General features: G+C 50.0%; 1 protein-coding gene across 1 annotated transcript in view; it reads right to left on the bottom strand.

Moving 5' to 3' along the window:
• The window catches only part of LOC138247078 (IgGFc-binding protein-like), a 289,562-nt gene extending 264,583 nt beyond the window's left edge, over positions 1 to 24,979 (bottom strand). Inside the window, exon 1 of the mRNA XM_069201823.1 lies at positions 24,937 to 24,979. The gene's annotated coding sequence lies outside the window, so the exon portion shown is untranslated. The remainder of the gene's footprint in view (positions 1 to 24,936) is intronic.
• Between the last annotated feature and the right edge of the window lie 2,883 nt (positions 24,980 to 27,862).

A 27,862-nucleotide genomic window follows, 5' to 3' on the forward strand; every position in this document is an offset into this window, starting at 1 on the left:
ACAATACTTCTTACTACAATTTTGACCCTCAGACTTACAATGAATTATTATGATAAAAAGTAATGCTCTCGTGAGTAGTCATTTTGATTTGGAGGCTTTTTTGATATGGTGCATGGACGCAGTATATTCTCTTATTGGGGCTGCATCCTAGTTGATTTTCAGAGTCAATAGCTGTAGGAAAATGGCTCCTCGTTGCAGCTACCCCCCCACACTTTTTGTCTTATATTGATGCTGACTTGACTGAGAGTGTGCTGGGACCATGCTAATCAGGCCCCAGCACCAGTGTTCTTTCACTAAAAATGTACCATTGTTTCCATAATTGGCACACTCATGGCACACAGATAAGTTCCTTGTAAAAGGTACCAGTGGTACCAAGGGCCCTGTGACCAGGGACGGTCCCTAAGAGCTGCAGCATGTGTTGTGCCGCCCTAAGGGACCCCTTACCTAACACATGCACACTGCCATTGCAGATTGTGTGTGTTGGTGGGGAGAAAAAGGCAAAGTCGACATGGTATTCCGCTCAGGATGTCATGCACACAAAATACTGCCTGTGACCTAAGTAAGTCACCCCTCTAGCAGGCCTTAAAGCCCTAATGCAGGGTGCACTATACCACAGGTGAGGGCATAGCTGCATGAGCAATATTCCCCTACAGTGTCTAAGTCCATTCTTAGACATTGTAAGTACAGTGTGGCTGTATTAAGTATATGGTCTGGGAGTTTGTCAAAACGAACTCCACAATTCCATAATGGCTACACTGAATACTGGGAAGTTTGGTACCAAACTTCTCAGAATAATAAACCCACACTGATGCCAGTGTTGGATTTATTTAGAAAATGCACACGGAGAGCATCTTAGAGATGCCACTTGTATTTTACCCAATCCTTCAGTGCAGGACTGACTGGTCTGTGCCAGCCTGCCACTAAGAGATGAGTTTCTGACCCCTTGGGGTGAGAGCCTTTGTGCTGGGTGGAGGTGCTTAACATCTCTCCTCTGCAGGAACTGTAACACCTAGCAGTGAGCCTCAAAGGCTCAGGCTTCGTGTTACAATGCCCCAGGGCACTCCAGCTAGTGGAGATGCCCACCCCGGACACAGCCCCCACTTTTGTCAGCAAGTCCGGGGAGATAAAGAGAAAAACAAGGAGGAGTCACCCCCTCAGCCAGGTCCATCCGTAAGGTGACCAGAGCGGAAGTGACCCCCCTCCTTGGAAAATCCTCCATCTTGTTTTGTAGGATTTAGCCCAATAGGGATGTGCTTCCCTCCCCAAAGGGAGGGTGCACAAGGAAGATGTAGCCACCCTCAAGGACAGTAACCATTGGCTACTGCCCTGTGACCCTAAAACACCCCTAAATTCAGTATTTAGGGGCGACCCTGAACCCAGGATTTTAGATTCCTGATGACCTACAAAGAAAAAGGACTGCCTAGCTGAAAAACCCTGCAGAGAAGAAGGAAGACGGCAACTGATTTGGCCACAGCCCTACCAGCCTGTCTCCAACTTCAGAGAATCTGCACCAGCAACGCATCCTGTGGGCCCAGCGACCTCTGCCAACTCAGAGGCCTGCCCTGCAATTACAAAGGATCAAGAACTCCTGTGGACAGCGGACCTGTCCAACAAAGAAAGAAGAAACCATCTTTAAAGGAACTCTCACCTCACTCCAGAAGCGTGAGTCCCCACCACTCTGCGCCCAACGCCCCTGGTCCGTGTTTAGAGAAACCAATGACCCAGAGACGATCCCCAGGTGACTCCGACAACATGTCCACCCTGGGCTGACCTCTCTGTACCCCCACAACGACACCTGCAGAGGAATCCTGAGAACGCCCCCTGACTGCAAGTGCCCGGGACAAAGATATCTGACACCTGGAGAAGCACTGCACCCGCAGCCCCCAGGCCCGTGAGAAAATGACCACCGGTGCAGCAGTGACCAGCAGGCCACCCTTACCCCTGCCCAGTCAATTGCTGGCCAGAGAAGCCCCCCTTTGCCCTGCCTGCAACGTCTAAGTGGCCCCAGGACCCTCCATTGAAATCGATTAAAAACCCGACACCCTGTTTGCCCACTGCACCCGGCCGCCCCTGTGTCACAGAGGGTGTATTTTGTGTGCCTACTTGGGACCCCTTCAGTGCTCTACTAAACCCCCATGGCGCGTGTTGGACCTGGCTTTTTGACAGGGACATCCCCAAACTTTTTGCCTCCTTCCTCCTATTTTTTCTGACCTGCTGTTGTTGGCTTTTGACCTCTGAGCACTTTACCACTGCTAACCAGTGCTAAAGTGCATATGCTCTCTGTGTAAATTGTACTATTGATTGGTTTATCCATGATTGACTATTTAATCTACCTGTAAGTCCCTATTAGAGTGCACTACATGTGCCTAGGGCCTGTAGATTAAATGCTACTAGTGGGCCTGCAGCACTGGTTGTGCCACCCACCTCAGTAGCCCCTTAACCTTGTCTCAGGCCTGCCATTGCAAGGCCTGTGTGTGCAGTTTCACTGCCACTTCGACTTGGCATTTAAAAGTACTTGCCAAGCCTAGAACTCCCCTTTTTCTACATATAAGTCATCCCTAATGTGTGCCCTAGGTATCCCCTAGAGCAGGGTGCTGTGTAGGTAAAAGGCAGGACATGTACCTGTGTAGTTATGTGTCCTGGTAGTGTAAAACTCCTAAATTCGTTTTTACACTACTGTGAGGCCTGCTCCCTTCATAGGCTAACATTGGGGCTGCCCTCATACACTGTTGAAGCGGCAGCTGCTGATCTGAAAGGAGCAGGAAGGTCATATTTAGTATGGCCAGAATGGTAATACAAAATCCTGCTGACTGGTGAAGTCGGATTTAATATTACTATTCTAGAAATGCCACTTTTAGAAAGTGAGCATTTCTTTGCACTAAAATCTTGTTGTGCCCTTCAATCCACGTCTGGCTAGGTTTAGTTGACAGCTCCTTGTGCATTCACTCAGACACACCCCAAACACAGGGTACTCAGCCTCACTTGCATACATCTGCATTTTGAATGGGTCTTCCTGGGCTGGGAGGGTGGAGGGCCTGCCCTCACACAAAGGACTGTCACCCCCCCTACTGGGACTCTGGCAGACAGGATTGAGCTGAAAGGGAACTGGGTGCATTTCTTAGAGACTCTTTGAAGTCACCCCCACTTCAAAGGCACAACTTAGTATAAAACAGGGCCTCTGCCCTACCTCATCAGACACTTGCTGGAGAAGAAACCTGAACCAGAAACTACATCCTGCCAAGAAGAACTGCCTGGCTGCTCAAAGGACTCACCTGTCTGCTTTCTCCAAAGGACTGCTGTCTTGCTGTTGCCCTGCTGCCTTGCTGAACTCTTGTCTGGCTGTGAAAGTGCTCTCCAAGGGCTTGGATAGAGCTTGCCTCCTGTTCCTTGAAGTCTCAGGACCAAAAAGACTTCTTCCTTTCACGTGGACGCTCCGTGCGCCGAAAATTTCGACGCACAGCTTGTTTCGCGGCGAGAAAAACGCCGCACACCGACGCTGATCAACGCGACGCCCTCGGGACGATCGAGACTTCGACGCACAACCTCGCAAGGACAAAGCCGCCCGACTTCCAAGGAGAAATCGACGCGACGCCTACCGTGAGTGCGAAACTTTGACGCACGGCCTCGCAAGGACAACGCCGCCCGACTTCCAAGGAGAAATCGACGCGACGCCTGCCGTGAGACCAAAATTTCGACGCACGGCCTCGCAAGGACAACGCCGCCCGACTTCCAAGGAGAAATCGACGCAACGCCTACCGTGAGATCGAAACTTCGACGCGCAGCCCCGCAGAACGACGCGCAGCCGGAAAATAAGCAGGAGAATCCACGCACAGACCCGGGACATCTGGTAATCCTCGCGATCCACAAAAAGAGACTGTCTGCGCGCCGGAAAACGACGCCCGACTTCCCCGCGTGGAAAAGAACGACGCAAGTCTGTGTGTGCTGAGCGGAAAACGACGCACACACCCCTTTTTCCACGCATCTCTTCTCCTGTGGCCCTCTGAGGAGATTTCCCACCAGAAACCAGGTACTCTGTGCTTGAAAGACACTTTATTGCTTTTTAAAGACTTAAAGACTCTTAATATCACTTTTCAGTGATATCTTTACAAATTCGTATTGCAACTTTGATCGTTTTGACCTACAATTATCCAGATAAATATTCTATATTTTTCTAAACACTGTGTGGTGTATTTTTGTGGTGTTATACTATGGTGTTGTATGATTTATTGCACAAATGCTTTACACATTGCCTTCTAAGTTAAGCCTGACTGCTCGTGCCAAGCTACCGGAGGGTGAGCACAGGCTGATTTTGGATTGTGTGTGACTTACCCTGACTAGAGTGAGGGTTCTTGCTTGGACAAAGGGCAACCTATCTGCCAACCAAAAACCCCATTTCTAACATTGGTGATCAGCGGTGAGGATAGGACTTGTGTTTGTGCAGTGACATACAGTAGCTAAGTATTTCACTACCTACCCACAGTTGAAGGTCAACTTGATTTTTTATCTCTTTTTTGACTTTTGGTCTCTGATGTCCACCTGGATATACTATTGATATTTTGGACTTTGGATTTTGGTTTTTGCTGGTAAGATCCTATCAGAATGGGATCGCTTACCTACTTATTCTTTTTGCCTACTGACCACCTCACTAAGGCTGACCTAAGGAAGCTTTGCAGAGAATGTGGCCTTCCTGTAGCAAAGAGATCTACTAAAGCAGAGATTCTACATGCCTACATAGTCTGGGAGGAAGACAGATGGGCAGAGAGAGAGGCAGCAAGAAACCAAATGACTAAGTACCCCTCAGAGGAGGAGGAGGACGACTCAGATGAGGAAAGAGACCCAGTGAAAAAAGAATGGCTCATGGCTCAAGCACGGTGGATGGAAGAGCTAGATGAGTTTATTGAAAGGGCTGAGGCAGCAAGTCTCTTAGCCCTGGAAGAAGAAAAGATTGCAGCTCAAGAGCTGAGCTGTAAAGAGCTGAAACTGGAGGCCGGAAGGGCTGAGTCCAGTTCAGATGGTGGCAGCAAAATTCTTGCATCTAGTACTGCTGAAGAAGGGCACAAGCCCAGAGATGTGGTACCCAACTTGAAGAAGAGAGTTGACACACCCCAGGCGGTTCAAGGGTATGAGGTAGTTCCCGTTATGCACAGGGTCCCTGAGAAGGATTGGGGAACTGGCACAGGGAGTCATATTCCTACTGGGGGGAGGGACACTTTACTGACTCTAGCAGAGAGTGACAGAGAAAAGGGTTCCCCCCTGGTGGACGTCCTGGATATAGAGTGTAGAGACATCCCAGAAGAGTTTGGGTTGAGTGTCAGGGACAGACAGATACTGTCTCACCAGTCTCAGGAGGGTGAAGTAGAGTGCTTTTCCAAGGTTGAGTTACTAGGTGGTTGGGTGAAGGGTACTGTGGTTAATACATGTGAAGGGCAGAGTGATGTAATTGCTGGAGAGCATATGTCTGGTCCTTATTTTCCAGAGCTACGCCAACACCAGGTGGAGTGTGAGTTCTCTGACCCCAGGGAACTTACAGTGGAGGCAGACTTTTGGGTGAGTACCAGAGAGTCTGAAGAGGCATTTGGGGGTGCTCTTGAAGGGAGTGGTCTAGGTGGTTCCCGACCAAGTGAGGTGGGAGAGGATTGTAGTGTCCCAGGTAGGTCTCAGAGCCTAACCTGTACCGTAGGGCCACCTTTTGAGGGAAGCCCCGCAGTGTCAGAAGAACTTGGGGGGATGACTGTAGACAGCATCCCAACAGTTCTGGTGTCTGGCAGTACCACTCCTAGTGAGGGGGTGCAGAAGTCCAGACATAGGGTTGAGAGGGGGTGGCAGACCCCAGTGGAGGATCTTGAAAGTCAGGGGTCAGCTCTGAGAGCAGAGCCCCCCAGGAATGACCCAGGTGAGACCGTTTCTGGTTTGGGGGAAACCCAGACTCTGCCGGATGGGCAGAGGTCGGGAGACCTGCGCCAACCAGACTCTTGTGTGGCCCTTGGGGACGGCGTGTCCCTTGTGGGGGGTGAGAGTGCCCCCCAGGAAGTCCTGGCATGCCAGGCAAAGATTCAACCTCAGGGTGGTGACTCTGGGTTGGATAACCGGGTTCAGAGGTTAAACTTTGACCTGGTGGGGGGTAGATGTGCCCCCCAGAAAGTCCTGGAATGCCAGGCAATGGCTCAACCTCAGGGTGGTGACTCTGGGTTGGCTTACCAGGTGAAGAGGTCAAACTCTGACCTGGTGGGGGGTAGGTGTGCCCCCCAGAAAGTCCTGGCGTGCCAGGCAGTTGTCCAACCTCAGGGTGTCGACTCTGGGTTGGATGGCCAGGTTCAGAGGTTAAACTCTGACCTGGTGGGAGGTAGGTGTGCCTCCCAGAAAGTCCTGGGGTGCCAGGCAATTGCCCAACCTCAGGGAGGTGACTCTGGGTTGCCTAACCCGGTTCAGAGGTCAAACTCTGACCTGGTGGGGGGTAGGTGTGCCCCCCAGAAAGTCCTGGTATACCAGGCAATGGTTCAACCTCAGGGTGGTGACCCTGGGTTGGAGAACCAGGCTCAGAGGTTAAACTCTGACCTGGTGGGAGGTAGGTGTGCCTCCCTGAAAGTCCTGGCCTGCCAGGCAATGGTTCAACCTCAGGGTGGTGACTCTGGGTTGGATATCCAGGTTCAGAGGTTAACATCTGACCTGGTGGGGGGTAGGTGTGCCCCCCCAGAAAGCCCTGGTGTACCAGGCAGTTGTCCAACCTCAGGATGGTGACCCTAGGTTGGAGAACCAGGTTCAGAGGTTAAACTCTGACCTGGTGGAGGGTCAGTGTGCCCTCCAGGAAGTCCTGGCGTGCCAGGCGATTGTTCTACTTCAGGGTGGTAACTCTGGGTTGAATGGCCCAGTTCAGAGGTTAAACTCTGACCTGGTGGAGGGTCAGTGTGCCCTCCAGAAAGTCCTGGCGTGCCAGGCAATTGTTCAACCTCAGAGTGCTGACTCTGGGTTGGATACCCAGGTTCAGAGGTTAAACTCTGACCTGGTGGGAGGTAGGTGTGCCTCCCAAGAAGCCCTGCTGTGCCAGGCAATTGTCCAACCTCAGAGTGCTGACTCTGGGTTGGATACCCAGGTTCAGAGGTTAAACTCTGACCTGGTGGGAGGTAGGTGTGCCTCCCAAGAAGCCCTGCTGCGCCAGGCAACTGTTCAACTTCAGGGTGGTGACTCTGAGTTGAATGGTCAGGTGCAGAGGTTAAACTCTGACCTGGTGGAGGGTCAGTGTGCCCTCCAGGAAGTCCTGGTGTGCCAGGCAATTGTTCAACTTCAGGGTGGTGACTCTGAGTTGAATGGTCAGGTGCAGAGGTTAAACTCTGACCTGGTGGAGGGTCAGTGTGCCCTCCAGGAAGTCCTGGCGTGCCAGGCAATTGTTCAACTTCAGGGTGGTGACTCTGAGTTGAATGGGCAGGTGCAGAGGTTAAACTCTGACCTGGTGGGGGGTAGGTGTGCCTCCCAGGAAGTCCTGGTTTGCCAGGCGGTGATCCAGTCTGAGGGTACAGACCCTGGGCTGGAAGACCAGGTTCAGGGTGTCCCCCCGGACCTGGAGGGAGGGGCTACTGATAACAGTGCCCCTACCATGTTGTCTTCTGAGGAGGCCACTCCTAGTTGGAGGGTGCTGGACCCCAGAAGGGAGGGCAGGGGGAGGGAAGCCTCACCCCGGGCCCTAGTCCAACCTGAAGGTACAGACCCCAGGTTGGAGGGCCAGTGGCAGGTTAACAGCCCTGCACTGGTGGAGGAATGGTACAGGGCGACTTCTGTAAGCCCCCTGGCCATGTTGGACTCTGGGGGTACCGCTCCAGGAGGGAGGGTACAAAGCCCCAGAGGGGAGGACCAGGTTCAGGCTGTCATCCCTGACCTGGTGGAAGGGAGAGTGGTTAAAGGGTGCCCAGCACCTGGGGCTACCGCCCCCCACTCTCCACAGCCACGGTGGTTGGAGAGCTTTGAGAGGCCTGGGGCCTGGCTCTCATCCCTGGCAGCTGTCAGTAATCACTGTGGCTTGCTGTCCGGGTGGACAGAGTTATCCCTGGGGAGGGGACAAGTGTCACACCCCAGGGGTAGAGTGGGCAACACCACTATGTTGGTCATGGGGGTACTATCCTGCTCCTGGGATACATCTGTGAGCAAAGTAAGGTTAGGTGCTGCACAGATGGGATCCGCAGGAAAGGAGAAAGGTTCCCCATGGATGGGCTTAGTGGGCCCTGAGAGTATGGACAGAGGGATCCAATGGGAGTCAGGAAGGCGAAGAACTGGAGCATGCCCCTGCTGTTGTGGGCCTGGGTCCTTGTTCTGTCGCCTCAAACAGGGAAGTACATCAGGATAGTGATTGTTCTCCCCTGGCTTTAGGCTGGTGGGGGGTCATGTTGGACCTGGCTTTTTGACAGGGACATCCCCAAACTTTTTGCCTCCTTCCTCCTATTTTTTCTGACCTGCTGTTGTTGGCTTTTGACCTCTGAGCACTTTACCACTGCTAACCAGTGCTAAAGTGCATATGCTCTCTGTGTAAATTGTACTATTGATTGGTTTATCCATGATTGACTATTTAATCTACCTGTAAGTCCCTATTAGAGTGCACTACATGTGCCTAGGGCCTGTAGATTAAATGCTACTAGTGGGCCTGCAGCACTGGTTGTGCCACCCACCTCAGTAGCCCCTTAACCTTGTCTCAGGCCTGCCATTGCAAGGCCTGTGTGTGCAGTTTCACTGCCACTTCGACTTGGCATTTAAAAGTACTTGCCAAGCCTAGAACTCCCCTTTTTCTACATATAAGTCATCCCTAATGTGTGCCCTAGGTATCCCCTAGAGCAGGGTGCTGTGTAGGTAAAAGGCAGGACATGTACCTGTGTAGTTATGTGTCCTGGTAGTGTAAAACTCCTAAATTCGTTTTTACACTACTGTGAGGCCTGCTCCCTTCATAGGCTAACATTGGGGCTGCCCTCATACACTGTTGAAGTGGCAGCTGCTGATCTGAAAGGAGCAGGAAGGTCATATTTAGTATGGCCAGAATGGTAATACAAAATCCTGCTGACTGGTGAAGTCGGATTTAATATTACTATTCTAGAAATGCCACTTTTAGAAAGTGAGCATTTCTTTGCACTAAAATCTTGTTGTGCCCTTCAATCCACGTCTGGCTAGGTTTAGTTGACAGCTCCTTGTGCATTCACTCAGACACACCCCAAACACAGGGTACTCAGCCTCACTTGCATACATCTGCATTTTGAATGGGTCTTCCTGGGCTGGGAGGGTGGAGGGCCTGCCCTCACACAAAGGACTGCCACCCCCCCTACTGGGACTCTGGCAGACAGGATTGAGCTGAAAGGGAACTGGGTGCATTTCTTAGAGACTCTTTGAAGTCACCCCCACTTCAAAGGCACAACTTAGTATAAAACAGGGCCTCTGCCCTACCTCATCAGACACTTGCTGGAGAAGAAACCTGAACCAGAAACTACATCCTGCCAAGAAGAACTGCCTGGCTGCTCAAAGGACTCACCTGTCTGCTTTCTCCAAAGGACTGCTGTCTTGCTGTTGCCCTGCTGCCTTGCTGAACTCTTGTCTGGCTGTGAAAGTGCTCTCCAAGGGCTTGGATAGAGCTTGCCTCCTGTTCCTTGAAGTCTCAGGACCAAAAAGACTTCTTCCTTTCACGTGGACGCTCCGTGCGCCGAAAATTTCGACGCACAGCTTGTTTCGTGGCGAGAAAAACGCCGCACACCGACGCTGATCAACGCGACGCCCTCGGGACGATCGAGACTTCGACGCACAACCTCGCAAGGACAAAGCCGCCCGACTTCCAAGGAGAAATCGACGCGACGCCTACCGTGAGTGCGAAACTTTGACGCACGGCCTCGCAAGGACAACGCCGCCCGACTTCCAAGGAGAAATCGACGCGACACCTGCCGTGAGACCAAAATTTCGACGCACGGGCTCGCAAGGACAACGCCGCCCGACTTCCAAGGAGAAATCGACGCGACGCCTACCGTGAGATCGAAACTTCGACGCGCAGCCCCGCAGAACGACGCGCAGCCGGAAAATAAGCAGGAGAATCCACGCACAGACCCGGGACATCTGGTAATCCTCGCGATCCACAAAAAGAGACTGTCTGCGCGCCGGAAAACGACGCCCGACTTCCCCGCGTGGAAAAGAACGACGCAAGTCTGTGTGTGCTGAGCGGAAAACGACGCACACACCCCTTTTTCCACGCATCTCTTCTCCTGTGGCCCTCTGAGGAGATTTCCCACCAGAAACCAGGTACTCTGTGCTTGAAAGACACTTTATTGCTTTTTAAAGACTTAAAGACTCTTAATATCACTTTTCAGTGATATCTTTACAAATTCGTATTGCAACTTTGATCGTTTTGACCTACAATTATCCAGATAAATATTCTATATTTTTCTAAACACTGTGTGGTGTATTTTTGTGGTGTTATACTATGGTGTTGTATGATTTATTGCACAAATGCTTTACACATTGCCTTCTAAGTTAAGCCTGACTGCTCGTGCCAAGCTACCGGAGGGTGAGCACAGGCTGATTTTGGATTGTGTGTGACTTACCCTGACTAGAGTGAGGGTTCTTGCTTGGACAAAGGGCAACCTATCTGCCAACCAAAAACCCCATTTCTAACAGCGCGCTTCCCAAGGACACGGGTACTTACCTTCCAGCAGACTGGAACTGGAGCACCCCCTGTCTCCATAGGCGTGCATGGTATTTTGGCTCCTCTTTGACCTCTGCACCTGACCGGCCATGTGTTGTTGGTGCTGGGTGTTTGGGGTTGACTTGAACCCCCAACGGTGGGCTACCTGTGCCCCGGAGACTGAACTTGTAAGTGCTTTATTTACCACATTAACCTAACTGTACTTACTTCCCCCAGGAACTGTTGAATTTTGCAGTGACGACTTTTAAAATAGCTTATTGTCATTTTTTGAAAAACTGTGTACATTATTGTTTTGGTTCAAAGTCCTATCTATACCTATGCAAAGTACCTTACGTTTAATATACTTACCTGCAATTTGAATCTTGCGGTTCTAAAATAAATTAGGAAAATAATATTTTTCTGTTTAAAAACCTATAGGCCTGGAGTTAAGTCATTGAGTGTGTTCTCATTTATTGCTTGAGTGTGTACAACAAATGCTCAACACTACCCTCTGATAAGCCGAACTGCTCGACCACACTACCACAAATAGAGCATTAGTATTATCTATTATTGCCTCTGTTAAGCCTCTTGGGGAACCTCTGGACTGTGTGCACACTATCTCTCACTTTGATATAGTGTATACAGAGCCAGCGTCCTACATTAACCTATTGGAAACTCTCTACATTTGAACAAAAGCCAGTGCCTCTCTGATCTTGGTGTGGTGTGTGTTGTGATAAAGATGCATTTGGTTCAGTCACTGGGTGTGATTATCCCACATTTATGACTTTGTTATCTTGAAATGTTATTATCGTAACACATTAATTTATTGCATATGCCATCTTGTAAACTCTTGAGTTCCTTTTCGTAGAGTGCTTGATATGTGGGGAAAGTGCAGATTTGGCCAGTAAGCCTACAGTGTTGGTAATGATTAGAGTTTTGCGAGTTTGGCAAAAGCTGACATAACCAACTTAGGAAAGTTTGAAAAAAATAGCCCGTGAAAAAACTTACAAAAGGTAGGCTTGCAGTCGCAACCTAGTTTTTGAGGGCCAGACTTCCAAATAATAAATGAGTGGTGAAGCAAAATGTCACCTTGGGTGCAGTAGCCCAACTATACCTGAAACTTTCCAATTTCATTGAGAATGCTGATGAAAGAAAAAGGTTGCATAACACTAAACCCATCATCATTGTACTGATCTAAGGGCCTATTTAGAGTTTTGTGGACAGGTACTCAGTGACTAATGTGATGATATCTTGTCCGCTTTAATACAAGTACCATTGACAATAAAGCACTTATAGGATGGTGGATGGGATATCCCCCACTTTTGTGAAGTAGTAATGTTGTGGAGCCATTTTATTGAGCTTTGTGGGCATGTTATTTTAGCAACTAGGGCTGCTGCCTGTGCCCTTTAGCCTAGTAGTGTTTCATTTTATTATTTTAGAATCAGCCACATTTGTGGTGATGTTTTATCTTCTTTTATCTTTCTGTCCTTTCGCCTACGAGCATTTACATTTCTTAGCACAACATTCATTCAATCTGTGCTTTTTCCAGGGCTGCAATGAGATAGGACTTCTGGCACAAGAGATACACTGTGTCTCTAACATTTCACAGAAGCATACATATTTTTACATGGAGACATTTTCTCAGAACATCAGTTGTTTTATTATAAAAACATTTCCCTGTCCCATGCACGTTAGAGAAATGTTTCAGCCAGGTGACCATGACTGCATGCTGTCTGACTTTGTTACAGCTGCTTCATGAGATTGCTGTTTTCCTGGCCTACATGGGGATAGTGTCTCTATAGACAACAGGTTTCTTCACTACTGCCACACCCAGCTATGGGGAATTATGTCTTCCCAGAGGGATCCCAGGGGGATCCTGAAGGTCGGATTATGGCTTATCCTGCTTGCTCTGACATAGCTTAGGTAGGAATCACATATATCTTGCATAGTGACAGTATGGTGAGACTTTTCTTGTGTTTCAATTTTCTTGGCACCATTTTGCTTCTAGTATGTTTCATCATCCTAATTATTGCATTTCATGTTATTTTATCTAAGGCACTACTGATTCAATAACTCTCATTGAACCATTTCTTGCCTCTGTTTGTCTTTGCATGTGTGAGGTGAATGTGACTGAGAGAAAAGGATGAGATCTGATACACCATGGTTTCCCTGAGAAGTCACAATGTCATGTGCCCGGTTGCCACAAATCAACCATGCTCTTGGGCAGAGATGTGGCACTGTTAGCTGGCCGGAAACAGATTAGGCTGACATTTGTCACATGGTGTGGGACTGGACTCAGTTCCCCAGAATTCAAGTGATGCTGTCGGCCCAAATCCAGAAGCCTTATTGATGCAATGAGAGCCAACGTGACAGCAACTCATCAACCAAACTGTAAATGACCCGTAAGTTTCTATATTCCTCTACACCATACCAGTTATACTTCTATGAATGAGGAGACAAGTCTGTTGGGAGGACTTAGACTAAATCACAGAAAACAGATAACCCAGAGAGTATTTTGGTGATTTAAAATATGGCTGCACATCACAGTGCTTTACTGGTATTTGAATGATGCTTCTTCTCACTGTTGTGCACAAAAAAAGTAAAGATCAGGTTATTGGATCCATCACTTCAGTGAATCATACAAACATCTCCAAAGTATATTTAGAGTTCAACTTGATCATGAATAAGCCTTACCATCATCATCATCATCAAACTACATTTATACATAAGGCTTTCGAGCAACAATGCCTTGTGTTATGAAGTTTTTGTGTCAAAGAGAATCTCTGGATTCCAACGTTACTATTTCAAGCTCAGTTTATTGCTTTAAGCGGATTAGCTTTTTGCAAACAAACTATAAATAGAGTACAGACCAGAAATTGGAAAATGATGCCATATAAAATGTACAGGAGTAAAGCAGGAAGGGCAATGAATGGGACATAGACAACCTTCACAAAACACGCTTTACTAGAATAAACATACATCAATCACTCACATATGCTGCCCAGAAAAGACAGATGAACATGTACCAAAGATTATTGAAATTGAGTAGAAGATTGGACCAAAGCTAATCTTCCAACAGATCAAAAGAACATTCCTATGTTCCTAAGCTTCACTCTCCCTTTCCAAGTGATGCAGCTGGCTAGTTTTAACCTAGAAGCCATGAAGATAAATACGTTTGGCCAGGTGACCACCTGACCAGGATATACCTGACAAACTGAGCAGGAATATCAAATGAGTAAAAATACAAAACATAGAAATGTTGGCCCAAAATCAATAAGATGCCACAAAGTGAGGAATTTTTCTCAAGTGAAGAACAGACTGGACTGAGGTGGAACCAACAGATGACCTAAACATATCATGACCCAGATACTACAATCATCTCATGCAAGAAAGGTCAAGGCTAGCTTGTGAAAAAGGATAGAGAGAGGGTATAATACATTATGGAGATGATTCAAAGCCAGAATGCAGTACATGAGCACATAATGACAGGAGGGCATCCGATGAATCAATCCCATGCAAAGACATCATTCTCTAGTAGTACATCAAGAATCCCAAAAGCCTTGAGTCCAAATTGGAGAAGAGGTCTTCCTGGGAGGAAAACTGTCTCAGTAATTACTAAAAAGGCCATTCAGACCAGTATGATACCTCTGTCTGTAACCTTGACATCCTTATCATTGCTTCCAGCCAGGTTCTCTATGTGTTAAAAGAATCCTCCCCTACTTCTGCAGCAGCCAACATAATGTCACATAAAGGCGTCAGCAGCTCTAACAGCCAATAGTCAGCGACCCTTGACCCGAGGGTAGGTCGCTCCCCCTGCCGCTCCACCAGCCCAGGCTCCTGACACCTCCCAGCAAGACCTGCTAAAAAACAAGTAAGTACTCCCCCCGCCCAGCCCCTCGCCCAGCCCCGCTCTACTCACCTCTCTTCTCCTGTACCTCTGTCTTCTGCCTTCCGCTCTCTCCTCCTACCTCTCTCCGCACCTCTGCTGTCCTTCTTCCCTTCGCTCTCTGCTCCTCTTCTGCAGCCCTCTTGCTGCGTGTTCTGCTCTTCCTCAGCCCCACTCCTCTTCCTCACCGCGTTCTCTTCCTGCTTCTTTCTTCATCTTTGATCTTCTTCTGTGTTCTTCTCGATGTTCCTTCACCTGTGTTCTCCTTTCTCTTCTCCTCTGCACCCCGACCTGCGTGTCCTTTCCTCTTTCTTCATCTGTGTACTTCATCTGTGCTCTTCTTTCTTCCCTGCACCCCGTCCTGCATGTTCTCACTTCTTCTTTGTCCTTCTTCTGTGTTCATCTGTGTTCTTCATCTGTGTTTTTCATCTGTGTTTCTTCTCTCTCCTCTGCACCCCGTCCTGCGTGTTCTCTCTTCTTCTGTCCTTCTTCTGTGTTCTTCATCTGTGTACTTCATCTGTGTTTCTTCTTTCTCCTCTGCACCGCGACCTGCGTGTGCTTTCTTCTTTCTTCATCTCTGTTGTTCTTTCTTCCCTGCACCCCGTCCTGCGTGTTCTCTCTTCTTCTTTGTCCTTCTTCTGTGTTCTTCATCTGTGTTCTTTGTATCCTCTGCTTCTCAGGTCTCTCGTCTTCTGCCTGACTCCTCTTCCTTGACTCTTCTCTTCTCCTCTTCTTTACCCTTCTTCTTGGCTCTTCTCTCTTCTGTTCTTGACTCCTCTCTCCTCTTCTTCTTTACCCTTCTTCTTGGCTCTCCTGTTCTTCTGTTCTTGACTCTTCTCTCTTCTGTTCTTCTGTTCTTGACTCTTCTCTCTTCTGTTCTTCTGTTCTTGACTCTTCTCTCCTCTGTTCTTCTGTTCCTGACTCTTCTCTCTGTCCTTCTTTACTCCCCTCCACCTCGGTAACTCCCCCCCTATCCTTCTTCCTTCCTCCCCTCCACCTTCAACCCCCCGTCCCCTATCTTTTCTCCCCTTCCCTCTAACTGACCCCCCCACCCTCCGCTTTCCCGCCGCCACCTCCTGCTCGGCCCCGCCCCCCCTGCTCCCATTCGTCGCCCCCCTCCCGCCCCCAGCTGACCCCTCCTCCCCACCCTTCCTCCCTCTTATGGCGGCCGCTGCGCGACAGAGTTAGCGACCCTTGACCCGAGGGTAGGTCGCTCCCCCTGCCGCTGCAGCTCCACCAGCCCAGGCTCCTGACACCTCCCAGCAAGACCTGCTAAAAAACAAGTAAGTACTCCCCCCGCCCAGCCCTTCGCCTAGCCCCGCGCTACTCACCTCTCTTCTCCTGTACCTCTGTCTTCTGCCTTCCGCTCTCTCCTCCTACCTCTCTCCGCACCTCTGCTGTCCTTCTTCCCTTCGCTCTCTGCTCCTCTTCTGCAGCCCTCTTGCTGCGTGTTCTGCTCATCCTCAGCCGGCTCCTCTTCCTCACCGCGTTCTCTTCCTGCTTCTTTCTTCATCTTTGATCTTCTTCTGTGTTCCTTCACCTGTGTTCTCCTTTCTCTTCTCCTCTGCACCCCGACCTGCGTGTCCTTTCCTCTTTCTTCATCTGTGTACTTCATCTGTGCTCTTCTTTCTTCCCTGCACCCCGTCCTGCGTGTTCTCTCTTCTTCTTTGTCCTTCTTCTGTGTTCTTCATCTGTGTTCATCTGTGTTTTTCATCTGTGTTTCTTCTCTCTCCTCTGCACCCCGTCCTGCGTGTTCTCTCTTCTTCTGTCCTTTTTCTGTGTTCTTCATCTGTGTACTTCATCTGTGTTTCTTCTTTCTCCTCTGCAGCGCGACCTGCGTGTGCTTCCTTCTTTCTTCATCTGTGTTGTTCTTTCTTCCCTGCACCCCGTCCTGCGTGTTCTCTCTTCTTCTTTGTCCTTCTTCTGTGCTCTTCATCTGTGTTCTTCGTATCCTCTGCTTCTCAGGTCTCTCCTATTCTGCCTGACTCCTCTTCCTTGACTCTTCTCTCCTCCTCTTCTTTACCCTTCTTCTTGTCTCTTCTCTCTTCTGTTCTTGAATCCTCTCTCCTCTTCTTCTTTACCCTTCTTCTTGGCTCTCCTGTTCTTCTGTTCTTGACTCTTCTCTTTTCTGTTCTTCTGTTCTTGACTCTTCTCTCTTCTGTTCTTCTGTTCTTGACTCTTCTCTCCTCTGTTCTTCTGTTCCTGACTCTTCTCTCTGTCCTTCCTTACTCCCCTCCACCTCGGTAACCCCCCCTGCCCTATCCTTTTTCCTTACTCCCCTCCTCCTTTAACCCCCCCTCCCCTATCTTTTCTCCCCTCCCCTCTAACTGACCCCCCCCACCCTCCGCTTTCCCGCTGCCACCTCCTGCTCGGCCCCGCCCCCCGCTCCCATTCGTCGCCCCCCTCCCATCCCCTGCCCCCAGCTGACCCCTCCTCCCCCCTCCTCCCTCTTATGGCGGCTGCTGCGCGACAGAGATAGCGACCCTTGACCCGAGGGTAGATCGCTCCCCCTGCCGCTGCAGTTCCACCAGCCCAGGCTCCTGACACCTCCCAGCAAGACCTGCTAAAAAACAAGTAAGTACTCCCCCCGCCCAGCCCCGCGCTACTCACCTCTCTTCTCCTGTACCTCTGTCTTCTGCCTTCCGCTCTCTCCTCCTACCTCTCTCCGCACCTCTGCTGTCCTTCTTCCCTTCGCTCTCTGCTCCTCTTCTGCAGCCCTCTTGCTGCGTGTTCTGCTCTTCCTCAGCCCCGCTCCTCTTCCTCACCGCGTTCTCTTTCTGCTTCTTTCTTCATCTTTGATCTTCTTCTGTGTTCTTCTCTGTGTTCCTTCATCTGTGTTCTCCTTTCTCTTCTCCTCTGCACCCCCACCTGCGTGTCCTTTCCTCTTTCTTCATCTGTGTACTTCATCTGTGCTCTTCTTTCTTCCCTGCACCACGTCCTGCGTGTTCTCTCTTCTTCTTTGTCCTTCTTCTGTGTTCTTCATCTGTGTTCTTCATCTGTGTTTTTCATCTGTGTTTCTTCTCTCTCCTCTGCACCCCGTCCTGCGTGTTCTCTCTTCTTCTGTCCTTCTTCTGTGTTCTTCATCTGTGTACTTCATCTGTGTTTCTTCTTTCTCCTCTGCACCGCGACCTGCGTGTGCTTTCTTCTTTCTTCATCTGTGTTGTTCTTTCTTCCCTGCACCCCGTCCTGCGTGTTCTCTCTTCTTCTTTGTCCTTCTTCTGTGTTCTTCATCTGTGTTCTTCGTATCCTCTGCTTCTCAGGTCTCTACTGTTCTGCCTTACTCCTCTTCCTTGACTCTTCTCTCCTCCTCTTCTTTACCATTCTTCTTGGCTCTTCTCTCTTCTGTTCTTCTCTTCTTGACTCCTCTCTCCTCTTCTTCTTTACCCTTCTTCTTGGCTCTCCTGTTCTTCTTTTCTTGACTCTTCTCTCTTTTGTTCTTCTGTTCTTGACTCTTCTCTCTTCTGTTATTGACTCTTCTCTCCTCTGTTCTTCTGTTCCTGACTCTTCTCTCTGTCCTTCCTTACTCCCCTCCACCTAAGTAACCCTCCCTCCCCTATCCTTCTTCCTTACTCCCCTCCACTTTTAACCCCCCCTATCTTTTCTCCCCTCCCCTCTAACTGACCCCCCCACCCTCCGCTTTCCCGCCGCCACCTCCTGCTCGGCCCACCCCCCCTGCTCCCATTCGTCTCCCCTCTCCCACCCTCTGCCCCCAGCTGACCCCTCCTCCCCCCCTCCCTCTTATGGCGGCCGCTGCGCGACAGAGTTAGCGACCCTTGACCCGAGGGTAGGTCGCTCCCCCTGCCGCTGCAGCTCCACCAGCCCAGGCTCCTGACACCACCCAGCAAGACCTGCTAAAAAACAAGTAAGTACTCCCCCCGCCCAGCCCCTCGCCCAGCCCCGCGCTACTCGCCTCTCTTCTCCTGTACCTCTGTCTTCTGCCTTCCGCTCTCTCCTCCTACCTCTCTCCACACCTCTGCTGTCCTTCTTCCCTTCCCTTCGCTCTTTGCTCCTCTTCTGCAGCCCTCTTGCTGCGTGTTCTGCTCTTCCTCAGCCCCTCTCCTCTTCCTCACCGCGTTCTCTTCCTGCTTCTTTCTTCATCTTTGATCTTCTTCTGTGTTCTTCTCTGTGTTCCTTCACCTGTGTTCTCCTTTCTCTTCTCCTCTGCACCCCGACCTGCGTGTCCTTTCCTCTTTCTTCATCTGTGTACTTCATCTGTGCTCTTCTTTCTTCCCTGCACCCCGTCCTGTGTGTTCTCTCTTCTTCTTTGTCCTTCTTCTGTGTTCTTCATCTGTGTTCTTCATCTGTGTTTTTCATCTGTGTTTCTTCTCTCTCCTCTGCACCCCGTCCTGCGTGTTCTCTCTTCTTCTGTCCTTCTTCTGTGTTCTTCATCTGTGTACTTCATCTGTGTTTCTTCTTTCTCCTCTGCACCGCGACCTGCGTGTGCTTTCTTCTTTCTTCATCTGTGTTGTTCTTTCTTCCCTGCACCCCGTCCTGCGTGTTCTCTCTTCTTCTTTGTCCTTCTTCTGAGTTCTTCATCTGTGTTCTTCGTATCCTCTGCCTCTCAGGTTTCTCCTCTTCTGCCTGACTCCTCTTCCTTGACTCTTCTCTCCTCCTCTTCTTTACCCTTCTTCTTGGCTCTTCTCTCTTCTGTTCTTCTGTTCTTGACTCCTCTCTCCTCTTCTTCTTTACCCTTCTTCTTGGCTCTTCTCTCTTCTGTTCTTCTGTTCTTGACTCTTCTCTCTTCTGTTCTTCTGTTCTTGACTCTTCTCTCTTCTGTTCTTGCCTCTTCTCTCCTCTGTTCTTCTGTTCCTAACTCTTCTCTCTGGCCTTCCTTACTCCCCTCCACCTCGGTAACCCCCCTCCCCTATCCTTCTTCCTTACTCCCCTCCACCTTTAACCCCCCCTCCCCTATCTTTTCTCCCCTCCCCTCTAACTGACCCCCCCACCCTCCGCTTTCCTGCCGCCCCCCCTGCTCCCATTCGTCACCCCCCTTTCGCCCCCCACCCCCAGCTGACCACTCCCCACCTCCTCCCTCTTATGGCGGCTGCTGCGCGGCCACGCCGCTGGGGCGCCAAAGGCAAGCCCGTCTGCACCTGTCCGCGCCTGGACCGCGCCCAGCGCCACGACCCCTGGCCCCCAGCACTCCCAAACCCCGCAGCACCGCTACGACCCCATCACCCTCCACGCCCTCAACCCAGGGCGCTCCAGCACCTGCTTCCAAGCCAACCCGAAACGTACCCACGGACCCTTCGCATGTCACACCTGCAAACTCACCTTCCACCACGAAACCACCACGCCCGCCAGCCTACGCGCCAACAACCACCTCAATTGCATCTTGATCAACGCTCGATGCGTCCACAAGCACGCCGTTGAACTATAGGACCTCCTGGACTCCACCGCACCGGATGTCGCCTTCATCACTGAGACCTGGATGAACGCCTCTTCGGCCCCCGACATCGCCATAGCCATCCCCGACGGCTACAAGATCTCCAGGAGAGACCGCACCAACCAAGTAGGGGGAGGAATCGCCATCGTCTTCAAGGACTCCATCAACGTCACCACCTCCACCGAAGACACCCCCCTCGCCGCCGAACACCTGCATTTCCAGATCCACACCGACCCCAGGACCACCCTCAGAGGAACTCTCATCTACAGACCCCCTGGACCACGCGCCCTCTTCAGCGACTCTATCACTGACTTCATCTCCCCACACGCCCTTGCCTCGCCGGACTACATCCTCCTCAGAGACCTCAACTTCCACCTGGAACAGAACAACGACCCCAACACCACTGCCCTGCTCGCCAACCTCGCCAACCTCGGTCTCAAGCAACTGGTGAACACCCCCACCCACATCGCCGGACACACGCTCGACCCCATCTCCTCCGCCAGCAACCACGTATCCTTCAGCCACTCCTCCGCTATATACTGGACCGACCACAGATGTGTCCACTTCACCTTCCGACGCGAGACTCGCCACCTCCGCACACAACCCATCCAACGCCGACATTGGAACAAAATCCCCGCGGAACAGCTTCTCTCCTCTCTCAGCGACAACCAACCCACCTTCTCCACCGACCCCAACGACGTAGCCCTCAGCCTCACGCATTAGATCACCAACTGCGCAGACAACCTCGCTCCCCTCAGACGCCTCCCAAGACAGACCAACACCAAAAAACCTCTCTGGTTCACAGACACCCTCAAGGAATCTAAAAAAAAATGCTGCACCCTCGAGAAAGCCTGGCGCAAGGACCACACCGCAGATAACATGGCTTCCCTCAAGAACGCTACCCGCGCCACCACCAACTGATCCGCGCCACCAAAAGAAATTCCTTCACAGACAGACTGGACAAGAACACTCACAACAGCAAAGAACTCTTCAACATTGTCAAAGAGCTCTCCAACCCTAACGCCAACGCCATCACGCCCTCACAAGACCTCTGCAACTCCCTCGCCACCTTCTTCCATCGTAAGATCACCGACCTACGCGACAGCTTCGGACATGCAGACCCAGCCAACCACCACAGAACCTACAACCCCAGCCATCACCTTCAACGCCTGGACTCACATCAACACGGAAGAGACCAAAGCCACCATGAACTCCATCCACTCCGGTGCCCCCTCGGGCCCCTGCCCACACTTCATCTTCAACAAAGCCGACGACATCATCACCCGCATCTCCAGACCATCATCAACAGCTCGTTTGCTTCTGCCACATTCCCCGAGAGCTGGAAACACGCAGAAGTCAACACCCTACTGAAGAAACCTACGGCGGACCCCAGCGACCTGAAGAACTTCCTCCCCATCTCGCTCCTCCCCTTCCCTGCCAAAGTCATAGAGAAGACCGTCAACAAGCAACTTACCAACTTCCTTGAAGACAACAACCTACTCGACCCCTCTCAGTCCGGATTCCGAGCCAATCACAGCACAGAAACCGCCCTCATCTCAGTCACAGACAACATCAGAACTCTGATGGACAACGGAGAAGCAGTCGCCCTCATCCTCCTCGACCTCTCGGCTGCCCTCGACACCGTCTGCCACCGAACCCTAATATCCCGCCTCCGCTCCACCGGGATCCAAGGACAGCCCCTGGACTGGATCACCTCCTTCCTCTCCAACCGCTCCCAAAGAGTCTACCTCCCACCTTTCAGCTCAGACCCCACCGAGATCATCTGCGGCGTCCCACAAGGCTCCTCGCTCAGCCCGACTCTCTTCAATGTCTACATGAGCCCCCTCGCCGACATCGTACGCAAACACAACATCAACATCACCTCCTACGCCGACGACACTCAGCTGATACTTTTCCTCACCAAAGACCCCACCAGTGCCAAGACCAACCTGCAAGATGGAATGAAAGACGTCGCAGACTGGATGAAACTCAACCGCCTGAAACTGAACTCAGACAAAACGGAAGTCCTCATCCTCGGAAACACACCGACCGCCTGGGACGACTCCTGGTGGCCCACGGCCCGTGGCACCGCACCAACCCCCTCAAGACTATGCATGCAATCTCGGTTTCATCCTGGACCCACTTCTCACCATGACCAAACAAGTCAACGGCGTATCATCCTCCTGCTTCCTCACCCTCCGCATGCTCCGAAAGATCTTCCGTTGGATCCCCGCCGACACCAGAAAGACCGTGACCCACGCCCTCGTCACGAGCCGCCTGGACTACGGCAACACCCTATACGCAGGAACCACTGCTAAACTCCAGAAACTTCTGCAACGAATTCAAAACGCCTCCGCCAGCCTCATCCTCGACATACCCCGCAACAGCCACATCTCCGCCCACCAGAGACACCTGCACTGGCTTCTCGTCAACAAAAGGATCACCTTCTGACTCCTCACCCACGCACACAAAGCCCTCCACAACAGGGGACCCGAATACCTCAACCACCGCCTCAGTTTCTACACACCCACCCGCCAACTTCGCTCCGCCAACCTCGCTCTCGCCGCCATCCCTCGCATCCGCCGCACCACGGCAGGTGGGAAATTCTTCTCCTACCTGGCGGCCAAGACATGGAATTCCCTCCCCACCAACCTCAGGACCACCCGGGACCACCTCGCATTCCGGAGGCAACTCAAGACCTGGCTCTTCGAGCAGCAGTAACCCCATCCCCCTAGCGCCTTGAGACCTACACAGGTGAGTAGCGGGCTTTATAAATGTTTATGATTATAGTGATATTTTTCTTCATCTGTTAGGATACATAGGTAGAATTGAGCAAGGCTTAGGTGGAGTCAAAGCATAAGTGAAACAGGAATCAAAGAGTGCGGTCAACTTTCCTTTATCACTTTTGAGGACACCACATGCATGGACAATCTTTACACATGTTCCACCACCAGAAGATGTCTATCTGTTCACTGGGAGGCCAATAGTGATTCAGCACATATTTAGGATTTAATTCCATTACACCTTCTTCTAAATCAGTCCAGTAGACTATTTACAAATATATACCCTGTCCGACACTGAATTTATCAAGTAATCACTTACTGCTGGTCCCAAGAAAAGACCAGACAGTCTCCTGCTGCCTTTATTCCCTTATCTACGAAATCAGTTAAAACCAGACTTAGTGACTGCAATTAAAACCTGACAGGGTAGAACTCCCAACAAGGTGGGCAGATGTATATGGGGTAGGGGCGGACTTTGCCAAAATGAGCTCAGACAATCATGCTGAAAAACAGCACTGCGATTTTGGTAGCAGGAAAGAATAGATGTGTACGACTCTGTAATGGGCAATCAGTAAATCCTGTTTCAGGAATGTCCTGGATGGAAGTAGGTGTCCCTCAATTCTGATAGAGGGTCACACTAGGGACACCTTTTGGGTGACAGGTCTGCCAATAGCATGTTGACAATTATATTTATTATCGCACTTTTTAAAGAGATGATGCAACATTAGAGAAATGTTTGAATTTTAAAATATGTTTGAGGCTGCCAGGTGGTCTCATTGCAGTCCTGCCATTTTAGCCAATAGCGCTTCGCATTTTGGGACTTGCAGTTTCGTTTCTAGCACTGTGAGGATGGGATCGACAATTCCAGCAGGCTGCGTACTTTTGGCCAAAAACGAAGGACTGGATGAAGGTGCCACCCATAGCACTGGGCCAGTTGTCAGCTGTGTATGACAATATTACAAAATAAAAGACAATTATAAATATCAATGTTGTCGATTTTAAACACCCTCCAAAGTTCTTTACATGTTTTAGCGACTTTGCTCCTTTGCTTACAGAATGTTTTTTCAGTTTTGCAAATGACATTTTTTGCTCCAGACAATTGTTATAATATGCCACTCTACCTTCCGTTCTCTCTTGAAATTCTGGCTTGCTTTATGTTTTATGGGGCATATATTTAATGATAAACTGAAAAGCCCAGGTTGCATATTTGTTAGAGTTAGAGTTGTGACCTTAACCACAACAGCTAGAAGTAAATAACATTTTATAGCATAACTGTGGGAAAATATTTTTTTTTATTTCTGGCCCGCCAAAACTGTTTCACATGAAGTTGAGGTGAGGAAAAACACAAATGAGGGGAGAGAAAAACGCGAACGATAGACAGATACAGTGCCAGTGAAGGAGAAAGGGGGAAAAGGTAGACAGAGAAGCAGCGAGAAAGACAACAGATGGGAGATAGGAAGGCAGCAGATGAGAAAGGGGGAACGGGGAAGTCATAAAGAGTGAGAATGAGAGGGAGGGATGCAGCACAGAGGGGAGAGGAGGCGGCTAGAGAAGCCCTGATACAGAGATAGAGGCAGAACGGAAGGAAGGAAGGATGCATCAGAGAGAACATAGGAGAGGTGGGACAATCACATAAATAAATGTAGAGACAGAAGGAGAGATGTGAGGAATACCGGAGGAAGAGAAAGGAACAAAGAGAGAGCGAAGGTGTTAGTTACAGCCCACGATGGAAAGAGGAGGTGGCAGCCAGGCAGAGAGAGAGGATGGCAGAGAGACAGAAGGATACAGGGACTTAACAGAGAGAGCAGAACAAAGGCGGCACGGATCGAACAACAGTGAGAAAGAGGAATATAAGAGGTAAGAAACAGATGAAAGAAGACGAGAGTGGAAACAAGAAAGAGGAGAAGCGAGGTAGCTGGTAAATCAAGGGTGTGAAATTGAGAAAATCCGAAATATGGAGAAAGAGAAGGACCTAGAGGAGAGCTGGCACACAGAGACACTGAGGGGTGATAAGGCAGGAGTTAGGGCTCGGGACGTAGTAAGGGAAGAGCGGATGAATGTGCAGGAAGCACTGAGAATGTAAAAAGGAGGAGTTATTACCGGGCTGGATACATGAGAAAGCGGCAGAGGAGATAGAAAAGAAACAGTATGCTTTTTCCATAAACTGGAAACCCTGAGCAGGAGGCTCCCCATTTCCTCGCGGCCAGTGAGTGCCAGAGCTTGTGGGATCCATGAGAAAACTCACCTGCACCTTCTGAAGCAGCCCCCAGCAAGAGTGCAGCTCTCGGCCCCAGCCCATCACGAGGGACCAGACCTGCTGCTTTATACACCCGAGCGGGAGTGTGTCATCTCATCTGCATAACTGAAGGTGAAGAAGGAAGGGGAAGAGGCGCCAGGCTGTTGCACAACGCCACCTAATTCCCTGATTCCGTGCATCGCGTCCACCAGCCTGCAGGACAGGATGCCGCGTGCGTGGTTTGCCAGAGGCAGGGATGTAAGGTGGTAACAGAGCAAAGAGATTCCGGGTCACCCCTGGATTGGTGCCCTATAGCAACAGAGAGACGGTCACCGTCCAAACACTCCCTTTATCTGTAAAGGGAGTCATGTGCCTCGGATTGTGACGTACATGAGGTGGGTCAAGGAACTAAAACGGAGAGACCACATGGGTTTTGGGTGGCCACCCATTCACGGCTCAGTACACTAGTAGATCTATTCACTCAGTGAAAAACTAGTGTATCTGAAGACGTTTCACTAGGAGATGGGTTACTGCATCTATAGGTGGGTTAGAAGAGTTGGTTTATTCAAAGACACGCTTCTCTATGGGTCACTTCAACTGTAGACCGGTGTTGGAAATGGCTTCTCTGCAGGATCACCCCCAAACGTTTTGCCTTCCTCTTCCTCTTTTTCTGACCTCATTTTTGCTAGCTTTAGGACTCTGGTCACTTTACCACTACTAACCAGTGCTAAAGTGCATGTGCTCTCTCCCTAAAAACATGATACCATTGGCTCATACCTAATTGGCATATTTGATTTGCTTATAAGTCCCCAGTAAAGTGCACTGCACTACATGTGCACAGGGCCTATAAAATGAAAGCTACTAGTGGGTCTGCAGCACTGGTTGTGCCAACCACATAAGTAGACTCTTAACCATGTCTCAGGCCTGCCATTGCAAGGCCTGTGTGTGCAGTTTCACTGCCACTTTGACTTGGAATTTAAAAGTACTTGCCAAGCTCTAAACTCCCTTTTTCTACATATAAGTCACACATAAGGTATGCCCTAGGTAACCCCTAGGACAGGGTGCTAGGTAGGTAAAAGGCAGGACATGTACATATGTGTTTCCATGTCCTGGTAGTGGAAAGCATCTGAATTCGTTTTCTACTACTGTGAGGCCTGCTCCTTTCGTAGGATAGCATTAGGTTTACCCTCATATACTGTTTGAGTGGTAGATTCTGATCAGAAAAGGGTAACCAGGTCATATTTAGTATGGCCCGAGTGGTAATAGAAAATCCTGCTTATTGGTGAGGTTGGATTTTATATTTCTATTTTAGAAATGCCACTTTTAGAAAGTGGGCATTTCTCTGCACTCAAACTCATCTGTGCCTTACAGCCTGTCTCCAATCAACCTCTGAGCTGGGCTGGTTGACAGCTTCCTTGTGCACTTCACCCAGACAACCACAAACACAGGACACTCAGTCACACCTGCACTTACCTGCATACTGAATGGATCTTCCTGGGCTGTAAGGGTGGAGGGGCTTGACACATTTCAAAGGCTAGTGGCCTGCCCTCACGCAATGGACTGCCAAACCCCCTACTGGGACCCTGGCAGACAGACCTGTACTGGAGGGTGACCATGTGCACTTCAAAACCACTCTTTGAAGTCTCCCCCAATTCAAAGGTATTTTTGGGTATATAAACTGAGTCCCTGACCCCACCAAATCAGACACTTCTGGACCTGAAACCTGTCATGAGGAACTGCCTGGCTGCCCAAAGGACTCATCTGGACTGCTTTGATGAGAAGGACTGGTGCCCTGCTGTTGCCCTGCTTCCCTGCTGCCCTCTGACTTTACTGAGAAGTGCTCTCCAAGGGCTTGGATTGAGCATGCCACCTGTTTTCTGAAGTCTCCGGGCCAAAAAGATTTCACCTCTTCAAGGAAATCCCTTGTGCGGTGAAGATCGACGCACAGCCTGCCGGAAATCAATGCACAGCCTGCCATGCGATGAGAAAATCGCTAAAGCTTGACGCAGCACATGCATTGTGACCGGAAATTCGATGCACAGCCCTACCAGATCGATGAACAGCTGAGCCGGAACAATGCAGCCCAACTTCCTGAGTTAAGAATTGATGCGTCCCCTACCAGATCGATGCAACACCTGTAACTTTGTCGCACAGGCACAGCATTTCCACGCATCATCCCTGGGCGTCAAAAGATCCTTTCATTGCAGTGAGGAACCAAGACTGCGTGCCGGAAATCAACGCAAAGCCCCTTGCAGCGTGGAAGCAAACAAAGCATTGTCTGTGCCATGCCAGAAAATCCGACGCACACCTTATTTTTCCACGCGTCTTCTCCTCTGCGGTCTTCGTGCTTGGTAATTTTGATGCAAACCAGGCAATTTGTGCAAACAAGAGACAACTGTTGATTTTTAAGATTTAAGACGCTTCTTAACATTGCAAAAGTGACATTTCAACATGTGCTTATTGAATCTTTATCGTTTTGACCTTAAGTTAACTAGATAAATATCATATATGTTTCTAAACCTGTGTGGTGTATTTCTGGGTGTTTTCACTGTGATATTGTATGGTTTATTGCACAAATATGTTACACATTGCCTTCTAAATTAAGCCTGACTGCTCAGTGCCCAGCTACCAAAGGGTTGGCACAGGATAATTTGGATTGTGTGTGACTTACCCTGACTAGGGTTGTGGGCCCTATTTGGACAAGGGTATATACCTCTGCCAACTAGAGACCCCAATTTTAACAACCGGTCAGGAGAGTTCATGTACCAAAAGACTCGTTTCATTTTGGGGAAGTGTTCCTAGATCTGTAGACTGGTCTGGAGAGTTGGTGTATCCCGAAGCATGTTTTACTAGGAGATGGGTCACTATATCTGTAGACAGGCCAGGAGAGTTGGGTGGGCCACTACATCTGTGGATGCATCAGATGAGTTGGTAT

This window comes from Pleurodeles waltl, chromosome 7 (assembly GCF_031143425.1).
Source record: "Pleurodeles waltl isolate 20211129_DDA chromosome 7, aPleWal1.hap1.20221129, whole genome shotgun sequence".
NCBI classification, from domain to species: domain Eukaryota; kingdom Metazoa; phylum Chordata; class Amphibia; order Caudata; family Salamandridae; genus Pleurodeles; species Pleurodeles waltl.